Raw genomic sequence first — 23,956 nt, forward strand, 5'->3', positions numbered from 1 at the left:
CTGGACATGGAACAAAGGACTGGTTGCAAAATGGGAAAGGAGTACATCAAGGCTGTATATCGTCACCCTGCTTATTTAACTTATGTGCAGTACATCATGAGAAACGCTGGGCTGGAAGAAGCACAAGCTGGAATCAAGACTTCTGGGAGAAATATCAATGACCTCAGATATGCAGATGACACCACCCTTATGGCAGAAAGTGAAGAAGAGGTAAAGAGCCTCTTGATGAAAGTGAAAGAGGAGAGTCAAAAACCTGGCTTAAAACTCAACATTCAGAAAACTAAGATTATGGCATCCGGTCCCATCATTTCATGGCGAATAGATGGGGAAACAGTGGAAACAGTGACTGACTTTATTTTCTTGGGTTCCAAAGCCATTGCAAGTGGTGACTGCAGCCATGAAATTAAAAGACACTTGCTCCTTGGAAGAAAAGCTATGACCAACCTAGACAGCATATTAAAAAGCAGAGACATTACTTTGCCAACAAAGGTCCATCTAGTCAAAGCTATGGTTTTTCCAGTAGTCACATATGAATGTGAAAGTTGGAATATAAAGAAAGCTGAGCACCAAAGAATTGATGCTTTTGAACTGTGGTGTTGGAGAAGACTCTTGAGAGTCCCTTGGACTGCAAGGAGATCCAACCAGTCCATCCTAAAGGAAATCAGTCCTGAATATTCATTGGAAGGACTGATGCTGAAGCTAAAGCTCCAATACTTTGGCCACTTGATGCAAAGAGCTGACTCACTGGAAAAGATTCTGATGCTGGGAAAGATTGAAGGCAGGAGGAGAAGGGGATGACAGAGGACGAGATGGTTGGAAGGCATCACCAACTGGATGGACGTGAGTTTAAGAAAGCTCCAGGAGTTGGTAATGGACAGGGAAGTGTGGCATGCTGCAGTCCATGGGATCACAAAGAGTTAGACACAACTGAGCAACTGAACTGAACTGAAGATGGCTAAGCTAGTTGGTAATTCCAGCTTATCTAACTCCAGTGGGCACAATGTCATTGATGTTGTAGACTAGTGTGCTGTTCTTTGGAATAGCAGGATGATCAACATCTCTGCATTTTATAAGTCTTTGAGGTCTTTTTGTGAAAAGCTTAGAGGACAAATTAGAGTATATCCTTGTGATTCTGTGTGTGTTTAAGTCAGTCAGTAATAATATTTGCTGAGTACCTACTATGTATCAGACACTGAGCAAAGGATGAAAAGATGATGAGACAAGAGGGCTGCCCTCAAGGAATGTTGTTTTGTTTTTTTTCTGGAAGAGGCAGTCTAGTAGAAATAAATGTACACAGATAAATTGTAATGCAATCATTAAGTCGTATGATGTTGTAAAATAATAAGTGATGTAGGAGTACTTTATATAAGAAGAAAGCTACCATTTATAGAAAAGATCCTTGAGAATGGTGTAAATATGTTATTTTGGAATTGGTTTGAAGCCAGAAATAGGAGAATAATCCAGGTCTTCTTGTTAGAATAGGTAATAAGCAGGATTCATTTTCTTTTTTAAAATTAATTTTTTCTTTTCCAAGGTCTCAGTAATAAATTTATACTAAATTTATAATAAACTTATACTAAATAAATTTATACTTGCTTTATAGTTTGAATAAATCTTGTGTTAAAATCCTCTCAAATAAAAGCCCTATCCTGTGTAATAGCTATGCAAGAATCCTCCTTCATACATAGTACCCGAAGGCAGGTGTAAGTAACAAAGGTTGTGATGATGTTTGTGATGAGGATAATCTGACTTCACCACTTACCTACCAGTGTGATCTTTTGCTCTCTCTTCATTTCCTCAAATGGAAAATGGAAATGATATGAATATATACTTAGTAAGCTTGTTGTAAGTGCATGAATACAAAGCTTCTAGAATAGATATACTAAGAACTCAGTAGCAATAGCAACAACAACAAAATAATTGCAGCTAGCATCCACTGAGCACTCCCTGGGTAGTAGGCACTATGCTAACCATCTCAATGGATTCTGTCGTCTGCTTTCCCAGCCAGATATAACTAAGAAGGATGAGAGTTTCATTTCAACTCCTTTAGTTACCCATATTCTCAGTCTGTCCTAAAAAAATCCCATGGACAGAGGATCCTGGTGGGGGCCACAGTCCAAAGTGTTGCAAACAGTCGGACACAACTGAGCAACTAAGCACACACATTCTCAGTCTTGCATTAAAAAGTGGTAATTGTGCACAAGTATGAATAATTCATGACTCTATTAGCTACTCATGTCTATAATTCATTGTGGTCTTTCTCCTTAGAAAATAATAGGATAGATCACATCTTCACACCATGACCTTAGACCTTTTCCCCAAACTAAATAAAAGCTTTGGACTCTTCCAAGGCAGCACAGACTTGCTCTTACAAGTTGTCCTTTGGAATAAGGACTGACTTCACCATGGACCTCAATGAGTTAGCAACCTCCCTGTCAAGCGATCTAATTACCGTTGTGGATATATTTCTACTCTTTAGTGAGGCTTCAGGAGGAGGAAGGGAGGTAAGAAAAAGAGAAGGAGGAAAAGGAAGAAAGAGAGAAAAAGAGGGAGGTAGGGAGGGAAGAAAGGAAAGGTGGGAAGAAGAGAGGCAGGGAGGGAGGGATGGCGGGAAAGGACAGAGGGAGGGAGGAAGGAAGGAGAGAGGGGAAGAGGAAGAATGAAAGAAGAGAGAGAAAGAGAGAGAGGGAGAGAAGGAACGGGAAAAGGAAGAAAGGGCAGGAAAAGAGCGACAAAAACAAACCAGCTTTGAATATGTTCTGCACTGTGAGTCACAGGTGGAGGTGCTTTTTAACCTTAAATAAGTATCTGTAATAAAACGTTTCTTGTTCCTGGTTTATCCAGTTAAACCAGATTAAAAGGGACAGGCTCAAATGGGAGCTAGATGGAAAGAAATCATGAGATAAACTCTTGGCAATGTCTCCTATGAAGTGCCTGGGGCTCCTGAAGCTATATTTAGTCTTCTGAATCCAAGTTCACGTCATAAATACAATAAGGAAGAGGAGCCTGGTGTAACTGATAACGCAGGCTGCTGAGTGTCTTTGAAGGGTATAATTCACACATCAACACCAGTTATTCTTGTTTTTCTGCGTCATTCCCTCTTCAGGGACAATTTTAAATCATCTGTGGGTAGACAGTTCAGTCAACTAAAAGTAAAATTTTCAATTTTCATAAAATAAATCCTATACAAAGAAAACAAGTGAGCATAAGGAAATGTTATTCTCCTCTTTGGGGTATTTTTCCCTCTATTTGCTTCTTCCCTTAGCACAATAGATAAATTTATTCATCCCAGAACAAGCTGTGTGCTGAGACCCATAACTTCAGAAAATATTTAGCACCTAGCACAATATTCAAAGACTTTGTGTTAAACCCTAGGGATAAAAGAACAAGCAGCACTGAGCCCCTGTCTCCAGAAACTTATTGTCTAAAGATGAATACAGATAAAGAGACAAGCAGCATGAAAGTGCTAAGCCAGGGAAATTCTGGACACGGAAGAAGTACCAGGTCTGAGTACACATCACCATTGAGTAGGCAGAATCAGAGAAGGCGCCCTGAAGGTAACACATAGGTTGAGAGGGAAAGAATTTAATATCAGTCCTTTATTCAACAAATATTTATCAAGGGCTTCCCTGGTGATCCAGTGGTTAAGAATGCACCTTGCAATGCAGGGGACACCTGTTCGATCCCTAGTCCACAAAGATCTCTTATTCCACAGAGCAACTAAGCCCATGAGCCGTAACTACGGAGCCTGCACTTTAGAGCTGGTGCTCTGCAACGGAAGAAGCCACTGCAATGAGAAGCCCGTGCACCTCAACTAGAAAAATAGCCCCCGCTTGCCACAAGAGAAAGCCTGCACACCACAACAAAGATTGTCAAAAATGAAATAAATAAATCTTTAAAAATTAAAAACTAAGTTCATTGAGCCTCTTATCTACACAAGCACTGTTACAGACCTTGGGGACACAGTAATGAATAAGACAAAATCCCTGCTCTCAGGTAGTTTATTGAAAGAGACTGACAGTAAATAAGCAGATAATGAATATATACTATTACTTTAGATACTGATAACTCCTAGAAGAAACTAAAGCAAAGTAAGGAAATAGAAAGAATTTCTGAAGAAGTAGAAAGTAATAAGACAAATAAAACAAAATATATATTGCTAAAAATTGCAATAAAAAATAAAGAAATGGAAAGTCAGGAACAGCCACTTTGAGTAGGAGACATTAAATACAAATCAGTAAAGTGAGGAAGCCAGACAATGGACTCATTTTTTTTACATTCTCTTTTTTTAATTGAAGTATAATTGATTACAATTTTACATAAGTTACAGGTACACAGTATAGTGATTCACGCTATTTAAAGGTTATACTCTATTTATAGTTATTATAAAATATTGGCTCTGTTCCCTGTGTTGTAGTAATACAATAACAGATAATTGGCTCTTTATAGCCAAATGGTGCCTATAAAAAGCAAGTGTGAAACCTCTGTGGAGTACAACACTGAGCTTGTGCTTCCCACATGTCCAGGGGCTTAGCTAGATGAGTCTGCTGATCTTGGCTGGGCTCCATCACAAATCAGGAGTGAAAACCTGCATGGCCCCAGTAAACCAAAGGTGAGAGTGACCTGAAAGCAGAGGTCTGGCAGGAGCCAGGTTCATGCAGATGAAGATGAAGTACCTGAACTTGGTTTAACATGTGATGGGAAGCTTTTGGAGGCTTTTGAGAACAGACATGCCATGATGTGTTTATTATTTCTAAAAGATCACTCTTGTTGTTACAGGATGAACTGTAGTAAAGAAAGAATGGAAGTGACCAGCTAAAGGACCTTTATGATATCCTGGCAGCAAATTTTGGTGGCTGGACAGACTCACAGATACAGAGAATAAACTAGTGGTTATCAGGGGGGCAGGGAAGGAAGGGGTTGGGGAGGGGGAGGTACAGACTGTTGGGTGTAAGATAGGCTCAAGGATATGTTGTACAACATGCGGACTACAGTCAACATTTTGTATTAACTATAAATGGAAAGTAACCTTTACAAATTATATAATTTGTTTTTTAAATTTCTGGTGGCTTGAACTAGGGTAGTAAAGGCAGAGGTGACAAAAATAGTCTGAATTTTTTAAAATCTTTGGAAGAGACAGCTGACAGATCTTAGAGGTGGGCTGGAGGTAAGGGAGAGGGATGAACAAAGTAGAGGGGTAGATTATGAAGGCTAGACTCCCCGGTCAGCCCCACAGCAACAAAGAGTGGGTTTCCTTCTTAGCCCTTCTGGACAGTTGTCCAGAGAGGTGACATTGCTCCTCTCCTGCCACTCTGACAGGGGACACAAGCAGATTAGACAACAAGAGGTGTGTTCCTCACCCTAGATTGCCAGTGGGAACACGGAGTCCACATCGAGCAGACTCTGGGTCAGGGATTAAACCCTGTCTCTATAGACTCTGTGGAACTACTTCACCTGTCTGAGTCTCAACTTCCTCTTTGCAACAGAGCAATCGCTGGCAGTCCAAAATGCTGGCAAAGGTGTGAAGCAACAGAAACTCTCATTCACTGCTGGTGCGAATGCTAAGTGATACAGTCTGGAAGACAATCTTGCAGTTTCTTTGAAAGCTAAGCATGCTCCTGGATTTCCCTTGTGGTCCAGCAGTTAAGAATCTGCCTGCCTTCCTGTGGGGCTTCCCTAGTGGCTCAGATGGTAAACAATCCGCCTGAAGTGCAGGAGATCTGGGTTCGATCCCTGGGTTGGGAAGATTCTCCTGGAGAAGGGAAAGGCTACCCACTCCAATAAAGCATACTCTTGAACTTCCCTGGTGGTCTAGTGGTTAAGAATCTGCCTGCCTTCCCTGGAAGACTATAAAAATCACCTAGAAGAGTTCTTTGCCCAAAAAGATAGAAAGTTTTGGGAAGACAGAATTATGATGTTGCCTGAAAAAATGGCAGAAGGTAATGGAACAAAACTTCAATGAAGTTCTCAGTGAAAATGAAAAAAAAAAAAAGAATCCCCTGCCTTGCAGGCCAGTGCATCGCTGGTCCAGGAAAATCTCTCATGTGGCAGAGCAACTAAGCCGGGGGAAGTGGCTGTGGCGAGGTCCAATCTCAGCCTTCAGACTGTCAGAAGGAATTATTCAGAGGACTCTGAGGTCAAGTCCAGGAGGTCACCTACCAGGAAGGCTCTGAGCCACACATGACTGAGAGAAGAATGCAGACAGAGCCTGAGATCAGAGGTGGACATTCCACCTCTAAGAGCTAGGGGACAGCAAGGACTTCCCTGATGGTTCATAGTTTAAGAATCTGCCTGCCAGTGCAGGGGACAGATATAATCCCTGCTCCGGGAAGATTCCACATGTCATGGGACAACTAAATCCATGTACCACAAGTCCTGAGCCTGCATGCTGCAGCTACTGAAGCCCATACATCTAGAGCCTGTGCTCTGCAACGAGACAAGCCACCACAGTGAGAAGCCCCCACACTGCAACTAAACATAGCCCCTGCTCATTGCAACTAGAGAACAACCTGTGTGCAGCAACGAAGACCCAGGGCAGTCAAAAATAAATAAATAAATATATTTTTTTAAAGCTAGGGAACAACAACAGAGAAGAGAGAATACGGAGTAAAGATTGAGCACAGGTCGACAGAGAGGGAGAAAAGCTCAGGCTTGGCTCAGGGCAAACTTTGTGACTGTGGGCTTGTGGCTCTGTGTCCCTCCCCAGATCTTCAGCTAGGCACATCCTACCTGGGCTGAGGCAGGGCCTCTTAGGGCCAAGAACTGCTTAGATGACTGGGATGTTTGCATGGATTTGCCAACAGAACAGAAATGGGTCGCTCAGCACCATGGTGGGGTACCTCTGCTAGAGCAGGAGAGGCCCCTTGGAGAAGGTAGGGAACAAGGAGGAGCTCCAAGCAGGTCTTTGTAGAGAGGAGTTGGAGATGAGCCCTCGGTGAATGGTATGTTTCTCAGGGTTGCCCAGGTTTAGCTTGAACCCACCACGATTTCTCTCGCCCTAGGTCACAAGTCCACAGAGGGCCCTGTGCAGGCTTCGAAGCACCTGAAAAACAAAAGCACAGTCTTCCCGTGGCCCTCCTCTTCATGTCAATCTTCCATTTATCCGTTCTGAGTGCATTCTTGTCCAAACCAGGAATAGACAGGAATCCATTTTTAAAAATACTGTGAGCCAGGAATCTGGCCTTTCACTCAGCTGTTTCTTTGGCAGAGTTCTTCAATGCATTTAGCATCTACCCACTCACCAGCATCCTGGATCAATTTACTTTCTGACTGTGGTGTGGATGTCTCAGAAGAGGGTCTGTCACAATAGCTCAATTCCACTCATTCAAGTAGCTGTACCTGAGTTTACGCTCAGTCACTTCCGTCGTGTCCCACTCTTTGTGACCCTACGAACTGTACCCCGCCAGACTCCTCTATCCATGGAATTCTCCAGGCAAGAATACTGAAGTGGGTTTTCATGCCCTCCTCCAGGGGATCTTCTGGACCCAGGAATCAAGCCTGCATCTCTTGCATCTCCTGCATTAGCAGGCGCGTTCTTTACTACTAGTGCCACCGGGGAAGTAACTGGTTTAACTGAAGTGAAGTGAAAGTCACTCAGTCGTGTCTGACTATTTGCAACCCCATGGACCATAGAGTCCATGGAATTCTCCAGGCCAGAATACTGGAGTGGGTAGCCTTTCCCTTCTCCAGGGGATCTTCCCAACCCAGGAATCAAACCCATATCTCCTGCACTGCAGGCGGAGTCTTTACCAGCTGAGCCACAAGAAAAGCCCAAGACCAAGAATACTGGAGTGGGTAGCATATCCCTTCTCCAGTGTATCTTCCTGACCCAGGAATCGAACCAGGGTCTCCTGCATTGCAGGCAGATTCTTTACCAACTGAGCTATCAGGGTTAGCTGACAGTTATTGAGGTCTTTCTAAATCTCAGGCATTGAACCAAGCTCCTAGAAGCTTTACTTCATTCAATTCCCACAACAATCTTAAATGAAAAGAGGGATTTTTCTCCTCCTCAGTTCCACTGATGAAAAAAATTGAGAACCCAAGGTCCCACTGAGAATAAGTGGCAGAGCTAAGATTCAAATTCATATTAAATATTTAATTATGACCTTGAATAAGGAACTCTAGTCTAAACATGACATTGAATAAGGAATTCTGGTCTAACTTCAGCACTGAACTAGGAATCTGTCCCAAGATGTGGGTTCCATCTTCAACTCTGCAATTCACTGTCTACTGGGAAAGTCACTTGCTGAAAATAAGTCTACCTTAAACTTATTTAAAAGCTTTTCAATTATAATAAAGACAGGGATATGGGAAAGAAAGCGTTAAGGGGGAAAGAGATAGATTGGGGCTTAACTGGAATGGTCAACAAAGGACGCTCTGAGGAGATAACACATAGGTATTTATATATACCATACTTGCAAAATTGCAAAAGTAAACCAGAGGCTGTCACACATGTTGGGTTTCCCTGGCGGCTCAGCAGTAAAAAAAAATCCTCCTGCCTGTACCTGCCAATGAAGGAGATGCAGGTTCAGCCCCTGGGTCGGGAAGATCCCCTGGAGAAGGAAATGGCAACCCACTCCAGGATTCTTGCCTAGGAAATCCCATGGACAGAGGAGCATGGCAGGCTACAGTCCAGGGGGTGGCAAAGAGTCAGACATGACTTAGCAACAACATCACGTGTTGGGTTACATGGGGGTGGTTACTGCAGTCACTTAGGTGGAGAGACTGGGACAAGACCTCAGGCATGACAGAGAATTTGGACATTATTTTACAGGCACCAGGGAACATGGCAGGGTTTAGGGTAACAAAGAGGTGGTAACGTATCTGCGCTTTGCTCAATCCCAAAGATATCACTGGCACAGAACCTGGGTTAAAAATTCACTCTCCAATTCTTCATTGGAGAGACTGAAACAGTCAACATTGTCTCCTTCCCTGAAAAAGGGCAAACAATGTAAACTATATCTGATGTTTTTCAACAAAACAAATATGACCATGATTATATTCCCGGGCGAGGCTCTGAAGCCAGACTTTTACAGAAATAACCACAAAAGTCACAAGAAATGAGATATGTGTGACATGCCTTACAGCATCAGTTTTCAAAATGACATAAATCAATTAAGGAGCATAAGAATCCCACCCACCCACAGCATACTCTGCAGAGTGTGGAGAAAGGGGTCCTGCAGGCAGCCAGGAAAAGGAGAAGCTTCTTAAAAGACAAAGAAGCACAGAGTGTCCTGAACTGCCAGGGTCTCTTCCTTAATTTCATCATCAATTTTTTAAATATGCAGTTTATCCAACATCTGCTTTGAGCACTGAAGAGTGGGAAGAGGTATGTGAGCCATGCAATTTTGTCTGAAAGATGGACAAAATTCACAGTCACGGACCTGTAACCCTCACTAGCTGTCACTTTAGTGGTCATAAAATACACCCACGTGAATTATTGGGTTAGTCAAAAAGTTCGCTTGGATTTTTCCATAAGATGGGATGGAAACCCCAAACGAATTTTTTGGCCAACCCCCATACTTGACAGCCCAATGCTTAATCTTTAATATTAATATTTAATAACTCAATATTTTGCCCACCTGATGCAAAGAGCCAACTCATTGGAAAAGACCCTCATTCTGGGAAAGATTTGAGGGCATGAGGAGAAGGGGGTGACAGAGTGTGAGATGGTTGGATGGCATCACCGACTCAATGGACATGAGTTTGAGCAAGCTCCAGGAGATGGTGATGGACAGGGACACTGGCATGCTGCAGTCCATGGGGTCACAAAAAGTCAACATAACTCATCAACTGAACAACAACAACAATACTTAATCGCTATTAAAACATAACCATTCCCCTATCCTGAGCATTTAGATTGGTCCTAATCTTTTGAACTTCTGCAAAACTATTGCCAAAATTATCTTTGCTCATTTTGATATTTCATATTGTTCAGTTCAGTTCAGTCTCTCAGTCGTGTCCGACTCTTTGTGACCCCATGAATCGCAGCATGCCAGGCCTCCCTGTCCATCACCAACTCCCTGAGTTCACTCAGACTCACGTCCATCGAGTCAGTGATGCCATCCAGGCACCTCATCCTCTGTCGTCCCCTTCTCTTCTTGCCCCAACCCCTTCCAGTGTCAGAGTCTTTTCCAATGAGTCAACTCTTCGCATCAGGTGGCCAAAGTACTGAAGTTTCAGCTTTAGCATCAGTCCTTCCAATGAAATCCCTTCCAAAGATCTCCTTCAGAATAGACTGGTTGGATCTCCTTGCAGTCCAAGGGACTCTCAAGAGTCTTCTCCAACACCACAGTTCAAAAGCATCAATTCTTCGGCACTCAGCCTTCTTCACAGTCCAACTCTCACATCCATACATGACCACAGGAAAAACCATAGCCTTGACTAGACGAACCTTTGTTGGTAGAAGTAGCCAAATTTGCTGTGGAAGGTTCAGATAGCAAAAATTTTAGGCTTGGTGGGGCATGCAGTCTTCCTCCTCCTTTTTCTTGTCTTTCCTCTTTTAATGTGTAATCTTTCAAATGTGTACATCCATCCTTAACTGGGTGGTTATACAAAACCGGTCCTCAGATTGAATTTAGTTCATGGTCAACCCTGCATTACATTCTCAGAATTCCTCGGCCAAAGGATAGGGTCATTATAATGCTATTTACACGCACCAACAAATGCTTCTTCAGCATGTGTGCTGTTTACGCATGCTATCCAACACTGGGCATTATTCTCAGTTTTGGGTTTTTTGCTAAATATCACATATTTTCATTAAAGAAATGCCAGAAATTCTTATCATTTCCATTTTACTACAACTTTTAAGAGTTTGGAAGTGGAGCCCATGGCCCCAGAGAAATAAAACGCCTCCTTCTGCCATCCTTTGAACTGTATTGTGGAGAGGCAACCTAGCCAAATCACAGAAGGTGCCATGTCATATCAGACCCTCAGTGCACTGAGGATGTTACACTCCATGACTAGCCCGTGGCCTTTTGAAGCTGTGTAAAAATTAGATTTTCATTTGGGAATTATCCCGAATATGTCAAAGGAAGAGACTGTTTTAAACCTAGAGTTTGCCTATGATTAAAGTTCATCTTGAGTCAAATTTATCCTCTTGGCCTCAGGGGTGATATTAATCTCACGCTTGCTTTGTCCAGTGAAGCAAGAAATTCGTCCTGGCCAGCGGCAGGCCTGCAGCTTCCATCACGACAGCAGGCAGGAGTTCAGAAAGGAGCCTGTGGGGAAAAGGGGAGGAGAAAGACCACCACGTCTGCCTTAAAGGAATCCTCTTCCTTGAATTCAATATGTAGGAACTGTGTGTGCTCAGTCACTCAACTGTATCTGACTCTTTGCAACCCCAAGGACTGTAGCCCATCAGGCTCCTCTGGGCATGGGATTCTCCAGGCAAGATTACTGGAGTGGGTTGCCATGCCCTCCTCCAAGGGATCGTCCTGCCTCACCTGTGCATCTTGCATCTCCTGCACTGGCAGCCGGGTTCATTGCCACTGAGCCAGGAAGCCCTGTGTTCAAGTGCAGTTTCTGCAATCAACTTACAGGATGCTCTAGTTTTCTTCTTGAAGCTATTTAGGCAAAATAAACCTTCTCCCCCAACATGACAGTTGGGACAGCCTGTCTGCTGTTTATCAGATTAATCTCAGTTCAGTTCTGTCTCTCAGTCGTGTCTGACTCTTTGCGATCCCATGGACTGCAGCACACCAGGCTTCCCTGTCTATCTCCAACTCCCGGAGCTTACTCAAACTCATGTCCATTGAGTCAGTAATGCCATCCAACCATCTCATCCTCTGTTATCCCCCTCTCTTCCTGCCTTCAGTCTTTCCCAACATCAGGGTCTTTTCCAATGAGTCAGTTTGCATCAGGTGGCCAAAGCACTGGAGCTTCAGCTTCAGCATCAGTCCTTCCAGTGAATATTCAGGACTAATTTCCTTTAAAATTGACTGGTTGGATCTCCTTGCAGTCTATGGAACTCTCAAGAGTCTTCTCTAACACCACAATTTAAAAGCACCCATTATTCGGCATTCAGCTTTCTTTATAGTCCAACTCTCACATACATGACCACTGGAAAAACCATAGCTTTGATGGACCTTCGTTAGCAAAGTAATGTCTCTGCTTTTTAATACACTGTCTGGGTTGGTCATAGCTTTTCTTCCAAGGAGCGAGCATCTTTTAATTTCATGGCTGCAGTCACCATCTGCAGTGATTTTGAAACCCCCCAAAATAAAGTCTCCCACTATTTCCATTGTTTCCACTGATCTTGGGGCCCTCAACTGTCAGAAGCTTGAAGCAGGATCTCAGTTCCCTGACCAGAGATTGAAGCCAGGCTGTGGCACTGGACTTAACCACTAGACCACAAGCTCAAGCCAATGGCTGGTGACAAGGCCCTAGCTTGTCTGCTATGTATAAATGAATTTCAACAGAGACAGAAAGTAGTGAAACAAGTAAGGTGTTTATTAGGAGGAAAAACAGTACAGGTGGATAGATACATATGGGTGGGTTCAGACAGAGCCCTGCCCTTGTGGTAGTTTAAATCACTTATATAGGGGATGTCTTCTAGTTTCCCTCTGGCCAACCATCTTGCTTTGCCTGATTCTGAGTCCATACTTGGTATAATTCAGGGTCCTTCCCTGTGTATGTGTGCAAGATGGATTGGATTCCAGCATAGAGGACTATGGATAGGTTGACATCACATATTATGGGGTGGCACTCCTTCCCTTCTTGGCCTGCAGCGACATTTTCTGTGCACATGTACATATGAAGTTCTCCTTGACCTTGAAAATAAAGTTTCCCACGATGAGAAATATGTGATCTCTTTATCTCTTACCTGGGCAGGACTCAATTCCTCTTTGTTCTTGCCATTATCTTCATCTTAGAGTCTCTGTCCACAGGACATATTTCAGCTGCTCAGCCTGGGGCCCATCTATTTCCTCCCTAAAGATAATACAGAAGAAAAACCAAGACCAGCATTGATGGAGCACTTTTAGGGTTCCACGCCCTGTCCTGAGCATAGATGGGATGCTGAGGCTGGTGTAACATACCTGTCAAAGTCACACAACTGGCAGGTAACAGCATCAGGATCTGAATCCCAAAGTTCCACATCCAAATAAGACCTTGGGTACCTTATTGATCAACTCAGAGATTCTAGGTGCTAATGTCAAGAGTTTAGAAAGTGGACTATGTAAAGAGATTAACTTGGCCTTAAAGCTGAGAAGGGCTTCCCTGGTGGCTCAGAGGTTAAAGCATCTGCCTGGAATGCGGGAGACCCGGGTTCGATCCCTGGGTCAGGAAGATCCCCTGGAGAAGGAAATGGCAACCCACTCCAGTACTCTTGCCTGAAGAATCCCATGGAGGGAGAAGCCTGGTAGGCTACAGTCCATGGGGTCTCAAAGAGCTGAGAAAGGGACCCTCCCCTTGCTCCCGTGCAGGTCTGCCTTTCCTGATTTCCCTGAGGGACCAGTCCCAGCAAGGCTGATAGATAAGCTTCCACAGGCAGAGTTAGAACTTCAAGTCACCCAAACTGTCCGTTTTATATATACTTACCTTTTGCTTATCTCATCCCTTGAGAACATGGAGATATTTTTAATGTCAGAAGAAACAGAACTGGACTTCCCTGGTGGTACAGTGGTTAAGAATCTGCCTGCCAAAGCAGGGGTCACAGGTTCAATCCCTGCTCCTGGAAGATTCCACATGCCTCAGGGCAGCTAAGCCTGCGAGCGCCAACTATTGAAGCCCACGCTCTCTAGAGCCTGTGCTCCACTACAAGAGAAGCCACCACCACAAGAAGCCCATGCACCACAGCTAGAGCGCAGCCCCGGCTTGCTGCAAATGGAGAAAGTCCTCGCACAGCAAAGACCCAGTGTAGCCAAATATAACAAATAAAGAAATAAAAATTTTAAGAAGGAAAAACAGAGCTGAGAGTTTTTCCCCAGCCATGTCATCTCTAGCTTTGATCATGTAATCCCAGCAAAGAGGAATGACCCCACCTCCTCTCCATCCCCAAAACACCTTCCTAGACTCTCCCCTTCCTGATTTCCATAATGATTTGTTTTCAATCAGTTCAGTTCAGTCGCTCAATCACGTACAACTCTTTGTGACCCCATGGACTGCAGCACGCCAGGCTTCCCTGTCCTTCGCTACCTCCTGGAGTTTGCTCAGACTCATATCCATTGAGTCAGTGATGCCATCCAACCAGCTCATCCTCTGTTGCCCCTTCTCCTCAGGGTCTTTCCCAGTGAGTCAGCTCTTTGCATCAGGTGGCCAAAGTATTAGAGCTTCAGCTTCAGCATCAGTCCTTCCAGTGAATATTCAGGGCTGATCTCCTTTAGGATGGACTGGTTGGATCTCCTTGCAGTTTAAGGGACTCTTGAACTCAAGAGAAAAGCATCAATTCTTCAGCACTCAGCTTTCTTTATGGTTCAACTCTCACATCCATACATGATTACTGGAAAAACTATAGCTTTGACTATACTCCTAAGTCATAGCATCTGAATAAGCTTGTTATCTGAGGTCCCCAAGACCACGCTCAGGCTGGATGCTTCACTAGGACTCCCAAGGATCAGAAGCTGTGAAAGTGACAGTTACAGTTTATGGCTGTAAAAGGACAGAAAACAAAATCAGCAAAGGGAAGAGGCATGTGGGGCAAAGCCCAGGAGAAACCAGGTGCAGCCTATGTGTCCCACTTGATGATGTCACACGGGAATACCTTTAATTCTCCCAGCAAAGATGGGCACAACACCTGCTAAGTGTTGTCAGTCAGGGATGTTCCCCAACCCGAAGTAAAAAGACAGGCTTTTAGGACTTCCCTGGTGGCACACTGGATAAGAATCCACCTACCAATGCAGGGGACATGGGTTCGATGCCTGGTCCAGGAAGATTCCACGTGCCATGGAACAACTAAGCCCATGCACCACAACTACTGAGCCTGTGTACTGAAGCTACTGAAACCTGTACACCTAGAGCCTGTGCTCTGCAGCAAGCGAAGCCACTGAAACGAAGAGTAGCCCCTGCTCCCTGCAACTAGAGAAAGCCCATACACAGCAACGAAGACTCAGCGCAACCAAAACTAAATAAATAAAAATTTAAAAATAAATAGAAAGGGTACATGAGCCCCAGTGTTCAAAAAAAGACAGGTGTTTCCCATCACTCCCATTGTCAGGATAAACTGTCATGCTGTAGTTGCATGGCCCAGCCCTCAGGCATGAAAAACACTCTTATCAGGCAGAACATTCCCAAGGCTCAGAGGTTTTCTCCCTAGAGCCAGCCAGCTCTGGAGGTGGGCTTTTATTTAGAATGTGCAGGGTTTGAGCAATGCAGACCTGCTGAGTTAACCCTTTCTGTACAAGTCATGAGAAAAAGAGAGAAAGATCTTCTCAAATGAATTTATCTACAACATTAAGGAATAAAATGGGACAGTAGGGGGACTTCACTGGTGGTCCAGCAGTTAAGACTGCTCGCAGTGCAGGGGGCCTGGGTTCCCTGGTCAGGGAGCTAGATTCCACTCACCACAATGAAGATTCTACATGCCACAGTTAAGACTGTTGCAGTCAAATAATACATTTTTAGAAATCTTTTTTAAAAAAATTATTTTTAAAAAGGGAAACAGTAGGAGCCTAAATCCTCGTGGATTCGGTGGGAACCCCCTGAACAGAGTTTTAACCTTAACTTCCACCTGAAGTTCAAATGTATTTACTTATGGAACAAAGAGTAAGTAGCTATATCTGCCCTGAAGACACTCGCAATCTTGAGTTAGATGTACCCTTTTGTCCACATGTGGTCACGTATCTCTGAGCCACAGTGTTCTCTGTTCCTGTAGCCTCTGATGTCACCCGTTAATGCTGGGGAGGGACGATGCAGGCAGTTTCACAGGAGCTGACACCTGAACTGGGGCCCAGATGGTGCCCGAGAATTGCCAGGTCAATGGTGAGCAGGATGCTCTCAAGGCAGGAAAGAGCTTTCTAGGGTATTCAGGTTAAGGGTCAGGCGCATGTATTAGAGACTGAAGAGCTTCAAGCTTTGGGGGTTTCCAGACTGTCATATTAATAAGGTTTCTTTTCTAAGTCTTCTCTGTAAGGTCAAGTTTGTAAGGCTAGTTTTTACTAGGTAGTTTATGGCAGTTTCCCAACCTTTTTATGTCATGGCATTCATAAAAGATAATCCTGTTTGGCTCTCAGACTTCCTTTAGAATTTATGCTCATTCTAATTCTTATTTTACTACTTTTCAATGTATTAACAAGAGCATGAGATGAAAAAAATCAATAAATGGACAACATTTACAGTTACCAGCACGAAATAACCTATTCTCTTTTATGCTGTCTTTACTTCCTTCCCTACTCATCTGTCCTAAATTTTTAAAAGAAATTGCCTTTCTGGTCCCTTATGAGTTATGTCTTAGCTAAGTCTACTGTGAAACGTAATTTATTGGTAGCTATCATTACCAAGGCAAATACCACCTTCTGCTACAGCAAGCTTCTTTGGAAGGTGTTTTTCTGTTTCCATTATGTGTCCTCATAGCTTTGTTTTCACATCAGTTTCATTAGCACAGATCTCACATGGTATCTAAAAATCTAGTCAACTCATTTTTTGTAGCAGAGGACAAAGGAAAGCTGAAGAGATGGAGGGGATCTAGCATATCACTGTTTTCTATTCCAGGAGTTAGAAAAAAAAAAATCAGAAAGGGAAGTTCTATTCTAACAAAAAAGCCAACCTCTGTAATAATCACATAGCAGAGTCATACATAGTCTATGTGACACAATTAAAAACACAACAAGTGCATATCTTTGGATAGAAGTTAAATATATATATTTGAGGAGGCTGTTCTTTGTACAATCACATCTATAAACCATTAGATTCTCTCATGTTGCTGGTAAGAGCTGACAATGGGTTTACAACTCAGATGAATGACGTCAATATAAAAAAGTTCAGTCACTCACACAAAATGTATTGAATTAAGACTGACCTGGAAGTGTAATAGGTTAACTTCTGGTCCCAAATCACTTGTGTTCTTTCCTTGTTTCCTCTTTCCCAAGAAACTAAACATACCATTATGGTACCACCACCAAGTACTCAGCTTTAACCTTGGTCACTTTACTATTATCACAGGGACAAGTGCAGCCAATTAGCTGCCATATTGAATTTAGCTTTTTGTCATCCAATTTCATTTAGCAAACATTTATTGATATTTTACTGTGTGTCAGGACCATAAAGAAGGCTGAACACCAAGGAATTGATACTCTCAAACTCTTGAGAAGACTCTTGAGATTCCCTTGGACAGCAAGGAGGTCAAATCAGTCAATCCTAAAGGAAATCAACCCTGAATATTCATTGGAAGGATTGATGCTGAAGCTGAAGTTTCAAGACTTTGGTCACCTGATGAAAAGAGGTGACTCATTGGAAAAGATCCTGATGCTGGGAAAGACTGAAGGCAAAAGGAGAAGAGGGGTAGCAGAGGATGAGATGGTTAGACAGCATCACCAACTCGATGGACATGAATTTGACCAAGCTGCTAGAGACAGTGAAGGATAAGGAAGTCTGGCATGCTGCAGTCCATGGGATCGCAAAGAGTCGGACATGACTCAGCAACTGAACAACAGTAACAGGCACTGATAAGCATCTGGGCACCTTCTGCAGACAAAGCGGAAACAGAGTGTCACCCGAAGTTTTGGGACTCTACTGTCCTTCAGAAATACAGTAATTTAATGCTATTTCTGAACAGTATCAAGAATTGTAGTGAACTGTACCAAGACAAACAAGAGATAGTATAAACTCTCTTGATGAAAAATGAACTATTCTGGTGACACACTCTAGAAATGAGCAGACTGCTTGCTGGCCTAATGATTCTCTTAAGATTCTTCAAACACATTCCCATCTGGAAGTGTTAAGAAAACCCTTTTATTTTATTTTTTGGCCATGCTGTGTAGCTTGTGGAGCCTTATTTCCCCAACGAGGATCAAACTGGGACTCATGATAGTGAAAGCGCTGAGGCCTAACCACTGGGCCACCAGGAACTGCTGAAAAATGTACTTTCTTAAAGGGGAGGTCTCAGGTTCTGGTTTGATAACTATAGGTTTCTTCCATTATGCAAAAGCAGGGTGTCTTATGAAAGTTTTTGTAAGCCATAATGGCATAAATGCAGAGAAGCAATTACCTCAGGACACATGTTGCTCACAGATGCATAAATAAATGGAGATAAAGCACAGGTACTTATACACACAGTTCAAAGCTATGGCAGCTTGATGCTGACACGCTGCGTGTAGCTCCGAGGAAGGAGTTTTGTGGCACCACTCTGGGTGCCTGCTGCCTCTGTAGCAGCTTCCCGGGAAACACACATGCATGCCTGTGTGCTGAGTCGCTTCAGTCGTGTCTGACTCTGCAAGCCTATGGACTGTAGCTTGCCAGGCTTTTCCGTCCAAGGGATTCTCCAGACAAGAATACTGGAGTGGGTTGCTGTGCCCTCCTCCGGGGAACTTCCCAAACCAGGGATCGAATCAGACTCTTTTTTTAAGTCTCCTGCATTGACAGGCAGGTTTTTTACCACTAGTGCCACCTGGGAAGCAGCTCCCCATGAAACACACACAGTAGCCTATTTTTGTTTTTTGCCTTTTTTGTAAAATTGAAAATCCTCTTCAGATTCATTTTGGATATCAACAACAGGAACTAATAAAGGTCTTTTGTAAAAGCTAAGTGGTGTAAAGCAAACTTTTGAAAAGTGAGGGATATCTGTATGAGAAACTGTGTCAGTGACTGTAAGTCTTTAATAGGCCCTTTAGGAGATTCAGAAAAGCAATCTTCTCTGTCTCTCTTTCACACAAACATAAACACACACACACACCCAGCTCGAAAGGACTGTTCATAGCTGCAAGTGATAGGTCCAGTCCATAAATATTTATACTATTATACTAAAAATGATAAGCATCCTGGGAGGCACAATTATAAAACAAAGGGGTTTTAGAGGAGGAAGTTCAGTTGCTCAGTCGTGTCCAGGTCTTTGCGACCCCATGGACTGCAGCACGCCAGGCCTTCCTGTCCATCACCAACTCCCGGAGTTTACTTAAACTCATGTCCATCAAGTTGGTGATGCCATCCAACTATCTCATCCTCTGTCGTCCCCTTCTCCTCCTGCATTCAATCTTTCCAGCATCAGGGTCTTTTCCAATGAGTCAGTTCTTCGCATCAGGTAGCCTAAGTATTGGAGCTTCAGCTTTAGCATCGGTCCTTCCAATGAATATTCAGGACTGATTTCCTTTAGGATTGAATGGTTGGATCTCCTTGCAGTCGAAGGGACTCTCAAAAGTCTTCTCCAACACCATAATTCAAAAGCGTCAATTCTTCGCCACTCTGGTTTCTTTATCATTCAACTCTCACATCCATACATGACTACTGGAAAGACCATAGCTTTGACTACGTGTACCTTTGTCAATAAACTGATATCTCTGCTTTTTAATATGCTGGCTAGGTTTGTCATGGCTTTTCTCCCAAGGAGCAAGCATCTTTTAATTTCATCTTCTAATTTTCAGAGGAAGGTAGGCTGGAATAAGACAGGAGTCATGAAAGTGACACTTGGGTACTAAAGAACCTGGACGTAGGGAGATGGAGTAAATAACATTTCCAGTAAAAGGAAAAAGCAGAACAAGCAACAGCCAAGAAGAGTAACACATCAACCTGTGGAAGGGTGGGATGCATGACTTGGAAGTCAGATCATGGAAGGTCTTAAAAGTCAGAGTAAGAAGTTGCATCAGCAACCCTGAAGCAGAGTAAACATTTAGTACAGGGTGGCAAGCCCATGTACCATCAGTGAGGTTAGGCAGGTATAACAATGGGGACTGTGGAAGTCTGCAGTGCACTTCCCCCACCTTCTGCTGATTCCTGAATGCAGACATGCAGGCCCTCCCTATGTGGCCAGTTCTTACAATTTTCCAAGCAAAGCAAAGCAAAAAAAAAAGGGAAATCTAATTTTTATATGAAATCACACAATTGATTCCATTATACAGTGAGGGCCAAACAAAATTTGTATGCAGGCTCAGGGTAGCCTGTGGCACCCAATTTGCAAAGCTGACATGTTGAGTGGATGGTAATACTGTTTCTACTTTTTGGCAGACTACTCTCTCAATCAGATTTATTATCTGATTACTTCTTCTACATATTGTGTGTACATTCATTGTGTGTGTAACTCTAAAAGGTGCTATACTTTTCCCCTCTCTGAAGATAACCTTGATTATACAAATCCTGACCCTGCTGATGGTAGCCCACAATTGTTTCATGTATTAGGGTAGGTTCACTGCTGTAATAAACAAGCATAAGAGTTCAGAAAACGAAGATCATGGCATCCGGTCCCATCACTTCATGGGAAATAGATGGGAAAACAGTGGAAACAGTGTCAGACTTTATTTTGGGGGGCTCCAAAATCACTGCAGATGGTGACTGCAGCCATGAAATTAAAAGACGCTTACTCCTTGGAAGGAAATTTATGTCCAACCTAGATAGCATATTCAAAAGCAGAGACATTACTTTGCCAACAAAGGTCCGTCTAGTCAAGGCTATGGTTTTTCCTGTGGTCACGTATGGATGTGAGATTTGAACTGTGAAGAAGGTTGAGCACCGAAGAATTGATGCTTTTGAACTGTGGTGTTGGAGAAGACTCTTGAGAGTCCCTTGGACTGCAAGGAGATCCAACCAGTCCATTCTGAAGGAGATCAGCCCTGGAATTTCTTTGGAGGGAATGATGCTGAAGCTGAAACTCCAGTACTTTGGCCACCTCATTCGAAGAGTTGACTCATTGGAAAAGACTCTGATGCTGGGAGGGATTGGGGGCAGGAGGAGAAGGGGACGACAGAGGATGAGATGGCATCACTGACTCGGTGGATGTGAGTCTAAGTGAACTCTGGGAGTTGGTGATGGACAGGGAGGCCTGGCGTGCTGCGATTCATGGGGTCGCAAAGAGTCGGACACGACTGAGCGACTCAACTGAACTGAAGAGTTCAGGGACTTAACATCAGAGAAGTTTATTTCCATCACACATAACAGTACAGTGCGACTGTTCCTGCTTGGTTGGCTTTCCAAACAAAACTTTTTTAGGTTCCTTCCACCTCAGGGCTTTGCCTTCTCTGTATTCTCGCGTATTTTCCTTCAGCTATAAACCGGGAAAGATGAGAGAATGGAGGGTTACACTTGGGAGTGTTTCAATAGCCAGACCTGCACTTGGGCATATGTTACTTGGACCCACATGCCACTGGTTATGATTCCATTATGGAGAAATCAAACTTCAAGAAGGGTGGGAAGTGAAGTCTAGCAGTAAGCCCAGGAGGAAACACGAAATGATTTGGTAAATGAACATCTTGTCTTGACCATATTTTCCAAGCAGTGTTTTGATTTCATCCAGCACTGGTCCTTGACTCAGATCCAAATGGAAGGTTTTATTTCATGCTGCTGCTGCTGCTGCTGCTGCTGCTGCAGCTAAGTGGCTTCAGTCCTGTCTGACTCTGTGAGACCCCATAGACGGCAGCCCACCAGGCTCCACCGTCCCTGGGATTCTCCAGTCAAGAACACTGGAGTGGACTTCCGTCAGGCCGGATCCCAAGATGGCTGCGCTCTTGTTGAGACATGTTGGCCGTCACTGCCTCCGTGCCCACCTTAGTCCTCAGCTCTGTATCAGAAATGCTGTTCCTTTGGGAACCACAGCCAAAGAAGAGATGGAGAGGTTCTGGAGTAAGAACACTAGTCCTTTGTCTCCCCATATCAGCATCTACGGCTGGTCTCTTCCCATGGCGATGTCCATTTGCCACCGTGGCACTGGTATTGCCTTGAGTGCAGGAGTCTCTCTTTTTGGCTTGTCAGCCCTCTTGGTCCCTGGGAGCTTTGAGTCTCATTTGGAATTTGTGAAGTCCCTGTGTTTGGGGCCAGCACTGATCCACACAGCCAAATTTGCACTTGTCTTCCCTCTCATGTATCACACCTGGAATGGGATCCGACACTTGATGTGGGATCTAGGAAAAGGCCTGACGATTTCCCAGCTACACCAGTCTGGAGAGGCTGTCCTGGTTCTTACTGTGTTGTCCTCTGTAGGGCTGGCAGCCATGTGAAGAGCCGAAGTTCCCAGTGTCATCATCCTACAAATTATCACATTGACCTGTCTTCCTGTTTGTTACTCTTGTCTTTGGCCAGGGCAAAGTTATTCTGATTTGTTTAGACCCTTCTTTGCTTGCAGATCCCCTTGGAGCTCAGCAGTAGAGTACCTTACAGAACCATAACGGTGGAAAAGGGTCCAGTTTTCTCCTTATTTCTAAGGATGGAATGACTGCAAAAACTCCCTTTTCTTGCCCCCGGCTTGCAGCCTACTCTGGGCTTGGGAGCCTTCTTTCTCTCTCCATGTTAGGCCTTGATTTATGCTGAGGGTCAGCCTTTGGCTCCTTTTTCCTGAGACAGTGGAAACAATGCCAGCTCTGTGGCCTCTGCCGTGGGGACTGGGAGTGGGGATCCGGGTGCCACTGCCTGTGGGTTGCTGGCTCAAAGGACAATTCTGTCCATTGGTCAGAGCCCAGGGTCTTTAGCACCCACATAGTGTGACTGAAAGGAGAGGGGTGGGGGTGCAGGAGAATTAGCCTGTCCCAGCTAGCGGGAGATAAGAAGAGTTAAGTTGGCTCTTGGAGCAGGTCTTGGGGAGAAGATATATAGCTTTTGATGCAAGAAGAAAATCCAGAAAATTATTGTTGAATCTGTTACGGGTTATTTCTTTTCCTTGTGTTTCCAGAAAAACCAAACCTCTTACTGTCATGTTTTCTAATCCAGAATCACGTGACATCTTTTTCTGAAACTGAATTAAAATTATTATTTTGCCTTTGGAAAAAAAAAAAAAAAAGAACACTGGAGTGGGTTGCCATTTCCTTCTCCAGTGCATGGGTGAAGGTGAAGTCACTCAGTCATGTCCGACTCTGTGCGACCCCATGGACTGCAGCCTACCAGGCTCCTCCGCCCATGGAATTTTCCAGGCAAGAGTACTGGAGTGGGGTGCCATTGCCTTCTCCTTTTATTTCATAGTTAGCTATAAAAAAGGTTGAAATGACAAACTTTAACTGAAAGCAGGAAATGTCACATAATTCAGTGATTTTTCTAGATTATTAATCTCTTTTATTCACATTAGCCACAAAATGTATTGCACTTCTGTTCTCTTCTCTCCCCTAAAACACATAAGATATTCCACCTCCAAAATTCAACAACACAACCTTGGTGATTCACTCTTTATCTGTATTCCAAGAGTTGCCCTTCTTTCTGCTCCTATAATGGCATGCTTTATCTAAAGTGCACTCAATATACTTCACTTGTATCATTTAAAAGGGTGAAAAACATGCTTGAATGTCATTAGGCTTTTATTTCATACCAGGAAACAAACTCATCAAATACTTTCATGAAGTTTAAGATCTTTGATCAAGACAAGGTTTAATTAAGCAAATGACTAGCACTGGGACCTAATCAAAGCATAGATGTCAATGTAATGATTATTCTTTCCTCTTCTGTATAGTGAATGGTTTAGACTAGCTCAGTTCCACAATCCCATCTAATTCTGACATTCCATCCATTTCAAAGAGCAAGTTCATGAACTTTGTCAGTGGTACATTCAGAATGGGTATGAAAGCTCCCAATTCCTAGTCCATTTTGATGCTCTAAACATAATCAAGACACTTAGTCTTATGGCTCAGAACATCCTTAGCAGTGAGCGATGGCCCACTTGTTTGCTAGGAGAGACTGATAGATGAAAATCATATACAGAAATTTTAGAAAGAATGAGCAATTATTTCTATCAATTCAAAAGTTCACAAAAGTTTAACTTATATTTGAATAGCATTTGGATGGCTGCCTCAGAAAAATTCAGTAATTATGCTTGTAAGATTTTGAATACAGAAAGCACAGAGAGCAGAGAGGGTGTAAATAAAATATAAGCACAGGTAACACTCCCTGAATGAGTCTG

The 23,956-nt window shown here is 43.5% G+C and overlaps 1 pseudogene across 1 annotated transcript; it reads left to right on the forward strand.

The window, feature by feature from the left end:
- The first annotated feature begins 21,547 nt into the window (after positions 1–21,547).
- LOC113875968 lies at positions 21,548–22,832 on the forward strand (annotated as a pseudogene). The gene has a single exon (XR_003506368.1). The product of XR_003506368.1 is annotated as a succinate dehydrogenase cytochrome b560 subunit, mitochondrial pseudogene (transcript).
- The last annotated feature ends 1,124 nt before the right edge of the window (positions 22,833–23,956 follow it).

This window comes from Bos indicus x Bos taurus, chromosome 2, assembly GCF_003369695.1.
Source record: "Bos indicus x Bos taurus breed Angus x Brahman F1 hybrid chromosome 2, Bos_hybrid_MaternalHap_v2.0, whole genome shotgun sequence".
NCBI classification, from domain to species: domain Eukaryota; kingdom Metazoa; phylum Chordata; class Mammalia; order Artiodactyla; family Bovidae; genus Bos; species Bos indicus x Bos taurus.